This window comes from Micropterus salmoides, unplaced genomic scaffold (genome assembly GCF_014851395.1).
Source record: "Micropterus salmoides isolate LMB-PRFRI ecotype aquatic unplaced genomic scaffold, ASM1485139v1 Ms_hic_scaffold_1, whole genome shotgun sequence".
Taxonomy (NCBI): Eukaryota; Metazoa; Chordata; class Actinopteri; order Centrarchiformes; family Centrarchidae; genus Micropterus; species Micropterus salmoides.
In genome coordinates this window covers 57,715,579-57,722,399 of record NW_024040040.1, presented here as the reverse complement: position 1 = coordinate 57,722,399, position 6,821 = coordinate 57,715,579, and the positions used below count along the sequence as shown (strand labels likewise).

Genomic DNA, 6,821 nt, shown 5'->3' with positions numbered 1-6,821 from the left:
TAATTATAGACTTCATTTAGGTTATATCACAATGTTATTTAAATATGTTCACATTAAATAAAGAATTCATGATTTGATTATATGTGATTTGTGAAGCTGGATGGTAAAGAGCTTTAAACAAACTTAGCCATCCGGATGCTCAGAAGGATCATTAGTAGTACGACGGTGCTGATGGAGTCCAGGCATCTCACCATCCACAGCATAAATATCCCACTGCTGATCTTTATTTATCCGCTCTGCGTTTCTTTTGTGCGCAGGCCTGTAAGCTGGGCTGCCTGCTTAAGGAGGCGGAGCGTCGGCGCGAGGATCTGCAGGGCGAGCTGAGCAGCCAGGTGCTGGAGGTGGAGCGCTCCAAGGCCGACATGGAGGAGCTGCTGCAGCACAACGCCAGGCTGCAGCAGGACTCGGAGGAACACCAGGCCCTGAAAGGGGCTTACAACGCCCTGCTCAACAGGTCAGAGGCAGACAGGCCCGTTGGATAGAAGAAACACCACAGATTCATATAAATTGTATCTGAAGGTCTCAAAAAACATTGAGTTCAGCTACTGCAAACCACAGTAGCTAGAAAGCTCATGTCATAATGGGAAAATGTTGATGTTAGAAAAACTAAAATTAACTTTAATTCAGTTAATCCTTCTATGAATTGTCTGCCATATCTGGGTCACGTTAATTGATATAAGTAGGGATTACTGAATGCAGCTGGGAAGTACTGACACAACTGTGACATATATGTCAATACATTACACATACAAATAATTGTAGGGCTTTTTGTCCCTACTGGGTTTCTGTCATTCTTTGACCAAAATGTCTGTGAAAAAATTATGAACTCGAACCCTGAAATTAGGCACCCTGCAGGTTTAGATCTAACACATTAGTAATCCAACCGATTATTCTGTTTAAAAAAGCGATGTGTTACATGCCTGATCCAACATTTCTGCCAGGGTTTATGAGTAACAGTAGATAGATGTTGGCGTCTACTAGCCAGCCAGTAGCTTCTCTTGTTGATCAAAGTAAAAGATTTGTTATTTCTTCATGTGTTCTTAACTGTTAAGACCATCGAAGAAGAATCAAACAAACAGTTCATCTTATTTAGATAAAGTTAAAAATACTCAGATCATTTGGACTCTCTAGTCACCAGAGTCTGTAACCTCAGGTCACTAAAGCCTCAGTGTAAATGTCTGACTTTGGCGACTTTAAGCAGTTTTTAAGAGACTTTTTTTTACAAAAATACCATCAGAATCCTAAAGACTTTTTTATCACATATTAAATCTACACCTGAGGACCTAAATACCAAAATGAATATAATATAGCGGTTCAGACCAAAGGAGGGAAGGCAGCCTGAAGGCTTCAGGTTTGCTGGATGTGTAGTAGTTTTCAGGTGTGTAACGGGTTGTTTTTCTGTGCAGGTTCAATGAGAGCGAGCGGCTGCTGAAGGAGCTGCAGGCGGCTCACATCTCGCTCACCAAACAGAACGACAGTCTGAGGAAGAACCACGAAGCGCTGCAGCTGCAGCATGAAAAGTAATGCACACACACATCATTTAGCAGTGCTGTTTATATAAATACAGCAACCGTTTCACACACCGCGCAGGTCCAGGTGGCAGCGGCCTCTCCAAATTCTGTCTCTGTCTTTCTCAGGATGGCGTCGGCGTTGGAAGAGAGAGAGGAAGGATCAGGTCCCTCCAAACAGACCTGCAGCAGAAGAACAGTGACATCGCAGGTTGGTCAGACATCACATCAGTCAGCTTAAATAAGTCTTTGAGCTGCTGGCATTCGTTTAGTGTGTCCTATTGCTGAAATTGCATGAATGATTTCAAATTTGCTTCAAACTAACGCGTGTTTAAAGCACCGGCTTCCTGGATTTTGAACATTTCTCACTTTGGCCCCATCGGGCACAGGGTTGAACGATTTATGGTGAAAAATTATTACTTTAAGGAATCTATCACTCTTTCCAGGATTCCTGGGATGAATTTTAATGTAACCACAGAGCTGCAGGTTAATGAATCCTATAAAGATGCTTATTTCTTCCATAATCAGTAGTTTATTTCAGGAGGCAGTAGACTACACAGTTTAGCCATGTTTCCATCCAATTGTCATGCGAATTTTAAGTGTCGCAAGAAAGAAAAAAAAAGAAATATGTGCGTTTCCATCAGCTGGTTTGGCGAATAAACCAGGCGGCTGTGGCTCAGGAGGTAGAGCGGGTTGGCTCCCGCGGTTCAATCCCTGGCTCCCCCTGGTTGCGTGTCAAAGTGTCCTTGGGCAAGATACTGAACCCCGATTTGCCCCTGGCGGCTGTTCCGCCAGTGTATGAGTGAGTGTGAATGTTAGTTTCCGTTTGAGCACTTAGGCTCAGTGTATGAATGTGTATGACTGGTGAATGCAGATGTAGTGTAAAAGCGCTTTGAGTTTTCGAAAAGACTAGAAAGGCGCTATAAAAGTACGGAGCATTTACATTTACAGTAAGCGTAGTTACGTCAGTAGTTGACGTTACACATGGCTGTAAATAAGCAAGATGTCTGGCTTCCAAACCAGAAACAAAACCAGTCACATGAACCTGATGGCCATTGATCTTAGAAAAATGGAGAGAGATTCTCAGAAATGTGTTTCAAGCGGGCAAATTGCTACCAGCCATGTCTCCACACGTTATGGGAATATCTGGTGTTATGCCGAGTTTTGCATCCTGCCGAGAATTCCATGCACCTCAAAATACTGGTAACATCACTGGTAATAAATGGTTTGAAGTTATATATTTTATCAACGTTTAGAGTCGTTAATATTTTGTTAGACTCACTAGAAGTAGCGTTCATCGAGATTCAGCAAAAATATGCGGTGATGTCCCCGTTTGATCAGTGTGCAGAGCAAATGATCTGAAAAGGACCTTTAAGAGGTGAATGCATAATTCGGCAGAACAGATGATGAAGGCTACCTGCCCAGATTTGCATCCACCTCTTTTCTCAGCACAAATGAGCGTCACCAGCTGCGAGGTGCATGTATTTTAAGCAAGCGTAAAAACTGTTTTGCAAAATTTAGGATTTATTTTTTCTTCGAAATTTACCGTTTCCGTCAACCTTTTCTAATGCTATACGTCAAAATGCGCATTAAAAAACGTTGATGGAAACACGGCTATTGTCAGATTTTCTGCCGCAAATAAAAATGTCCCTACAGCTCTGACGGAGCTTAGGGCCCCATCCACACTACTCAGTTAGTAGTTAGTTTAGAAACGGAGAATTAAAACGAATACGATCTCCGTCCACGCCAGCGTTTTAGCTGTGTTTTGGAGTTGATCTCTGTCTATATTACAACGACTGAAAACACACATCTATTGGCCGTTCAGGTACACGGGTCAGAGTAAACATGAAGCAGTTGGTCTATTCCGTAGTTACAGAAGATTTGGCAAAATAATAAATAAATACAGACAAAGAATCAGAGCAGGTTTTTTTTGCATGCACCAATAATGAGCTGGGACTGTAACTGAATGTAAAGTTGGAGTGTGGCGGAACACAGAGTGGGAGTCGTCGCAAAGTAAACGCCGACTTGCACAGTACAAGTGTAGGCAGCGTGTTATTTGCACTGTACAGAATATTTTAATAATATAAGACCCAATGAGAGAGCCAATGCGTGAGCGGCTGCGTCATCGTTTCTAAAGTCCTCCGTTTTGGGCCCGTCTTCACTAAAAAGCCCTCCGGAGTTTTGAAACGCAAAAACGGGGTCGGCAGCGTTTCCAAACTTTATCTTCGTTATCGCCGTTGTAGTCTGGACGGGAAGTGCAAACGTAGCAAAAGGACTCTGTTTTAATTCGAAAACCCAGTAGTGTGGATGGGGCCTAGGAATCATCCCGAGGGCGGCTGCTGTTTTACAAATGAAACCTTGTTAGACTGGTAATCTGATGCTGTCACCACGTCGGAAGAGCAATACTGTGAGATTACTGCAGCTTTTTAACAAACTCGAAGGAAATGATGCTGCAGACAAACAGAACAGTACGTTTCTACAGAACCCCAGATTACAGTTAGTGACGTGAACATTAACAGACTAAATCACGATAAAAGTTGCATATAAATGTACATTTTAATCTTTAATGAGTGCAAACTGAGGTCTGTGTATGTGCTCCCAAACCAATAATAACGACGGCTTAATAACGACACTTCAAGGTTGGTTTTTGTGGCAGCGAGGTTGTAATGTAGCTGTGTGGGGATGGTGTCTTTGTTTCAGTACACATGTGCACACAAATATACAGATTTTGGGGACAAACCTCGGTCAAGCCCAGGAGCTCGTGCCCCGATGTTCAACCCTAATGTGCTTCAATAAATGTTCCTGTCAGGTCTGCGTGGTGAGCTGCGGGACGAGGTAAGGAAGGTGGAGGAAAAGGATCAAGAGAGGAGAGATCTGGAGGAGACGGTGGATGTTTTGAGGAAGGAACTTAACAAGACGGAGCAGGCCAGGAAGGATGCCAGCATCAAGGTAATGAAGAGTTTGTGTCTAGGTAGAAAAACACAAACGCCGTCGGGCGTCCTGGACAGGTTTGTTTAGAGTCTGGTCACTACTCCACTTCATCTGACATCTGCTATCTGTCTACTTAGGGCAGAGGTTTTCAAAGTGGGACTCGTGGCATATACTCTTATTTTACACCGCCACTGGTGCTGTTACCAAAGAATCTTTGCAAAAAAGAAAAAAAATTGGCGAAAGCAGCCAAACTGAAACTCCTACTTGAAGCAAATGCTGTCTCATTGGTTTCAAATGAACTCAAAAATAATGAAGCTATGGAGAAATGCACTTTATAATAATGTGTGTACATTTTGTACATGCACTTTTGCTGTAGAATTTTTTGAAAGCAAGCTTAAGGAAGACTATATTTCTGAAGACAATGATTGTTTTACCTCTTTGCACATCTTTAGATATGAAATAATCAAATTAATCTAAAAAGTTCAGAAACTAACTTTCTTTGCATTAATTTGATTTCCAATCAAGACACACTGGTAAGAATTGCAGTCATTGTTAATACAGACTTTGATAAATGATGATGATGATAATAATAATAGAAATTAAAAATTTTTTTTTTTCGTTTGACAACCCTAGAAATAATATATTAGTTATCAAAAGGAGATCACATAGAATAGCCTGAATGTGTGTGATTCGGTTAAAGAGAGTGTTCAGAGATACAGTAGTTTTGGGGAAGCAATGGACTCTGTCAGAGTCAGAAACTAATAAAGGCCTCAGGACAGACCTTTTGTTATGTATTTGGTGTAGTCTGAAGTCATGTCAAACAGAAATATTAGGTCATCTTGGCTCAATTGAGTGTCTGTGTGATGAATTTACAACATCGTGATCACTTAGTTATCCAGGAATTGAGTGAAACTAAGGGTGTGAGGGGGTCGTCTTTTTCTTTGTCTGAGGGGAGGCCCACAGTCCCAGACTTTGAAAACCACTGACACAGTGTGTTTGTTTTTTTTTCCTGTAGTTGGCTTGATTTTGTTCTCTTTTCTAACAAACCGTTGTTTACTGAACTACAGCAACTGATGCAGGAGGAAACGCTCCAAAGTCTGAATAAATTCTGTCAATCATGGTTGGTTCAAAACTTTTCAAAAGTTTTCTTTGAAGCATTTGTTTAAGTTCAAGTGAAATGAATTCAGTCTTTATTGTCCTATGTGGGAAATGTGTAAAAAGGTATACACATAGCAGTAAAACTGTTTAGTGTTAACAAAGAGATTAAAAAACATAAAACCAGTAAATAAGTTTTTAAAAAGTTTTGGGTTGTTACTAAAAAGTGTCCTGTATTCATCACGTCGGGCATAAATAGTCAGGTAAATCATGCCTCGACGCAAAGCTGCAGAGAACTGAACCTTTTCCCATTTTCCAGGCGTCGTCTCTGGAGCTGCAGAAGAGCCAGCTGGAGGTGAAGCTGAAGCAGAAAGAGGACGAGCTGAACAAACACTCTGCGATGATCTCCATGATCCACAGCCTCAGCAGCGGCAAGATGAAGAGCGACGTCAACCTGTCGCTCTGAGGACGCTCAGCGATTCTAGATTTTAAAAACACTTTATGGACTATGATCTTAATTTTTAAACGTATAGAACTTTTTTATAATTAAACACAATGAAATATACTAAACTAAACGTGTATTTTAAAGTGGAGGTCATGTTGAAGTCTTTGCGTGTCTTGTATGTGTCTGTGTTTGTAATGTTTAGTAAATAAATGATGGATCTGTATGTAAGTCCAAGTTAAATGTAAGTGTGTGTGCCCTCTATAATCAGTCAGACTCTGTATAATACATTTTTGTTACATGCTGACTGGCCGCCCATTCTTGAAAATGCATGTATTATTTTATGTCACCTTCCCTAAAGTAGATCTGCTTGAGTCCGCAAACTCCCCATTGACACAATTTTGTCCAAAGGAACAACATCAGAGAACAGGATATAGGAACAATAAGGAAACTCCAACTATGAACTAAATTGTCATTCTTAGTTAAGTTCCTGATGAATATTTTGTGAAGAATCATATGAGGGTGACCTAATGTATCAGGAACACCCAGTGACGTCAAGTAAGATCATGATGCGCATTTTCTCTGGTGTCTTATTTCTTACAGTTGAAATGACAAACAAAACTTAAACTTTTCCTTTTCTTCCTACCTGCTGTGATGGCAATAAAAAACAGTTGCAGCTTTCTGATCGGCGAGGCGACCAACAGACCAGATATCATGGAGTCTTAAGGTTATTATGTAAAGTCATGTACAAAGTTCGAATATATCAGACTGAATTTGTTGTGCAGATTCAGCGATGAGGCTGCTGTTTGTCAACAGTAAGAAAGTACTTTGTTAAACAGGAAAGA

At 40.9% G+C, this 6,821-nt stretch overlaps 1 pseudogene; it reads left to right on the top strand.

The window, feature by feature from the left end:
• Positions 1-6,283, top strand: part of LOC119888721 — a 13,503-nt pseudogene extending 7,220 nt beyond the window's left edge.
• Positions 6,284-6,821: the final 538 nt, after the last annotated feature.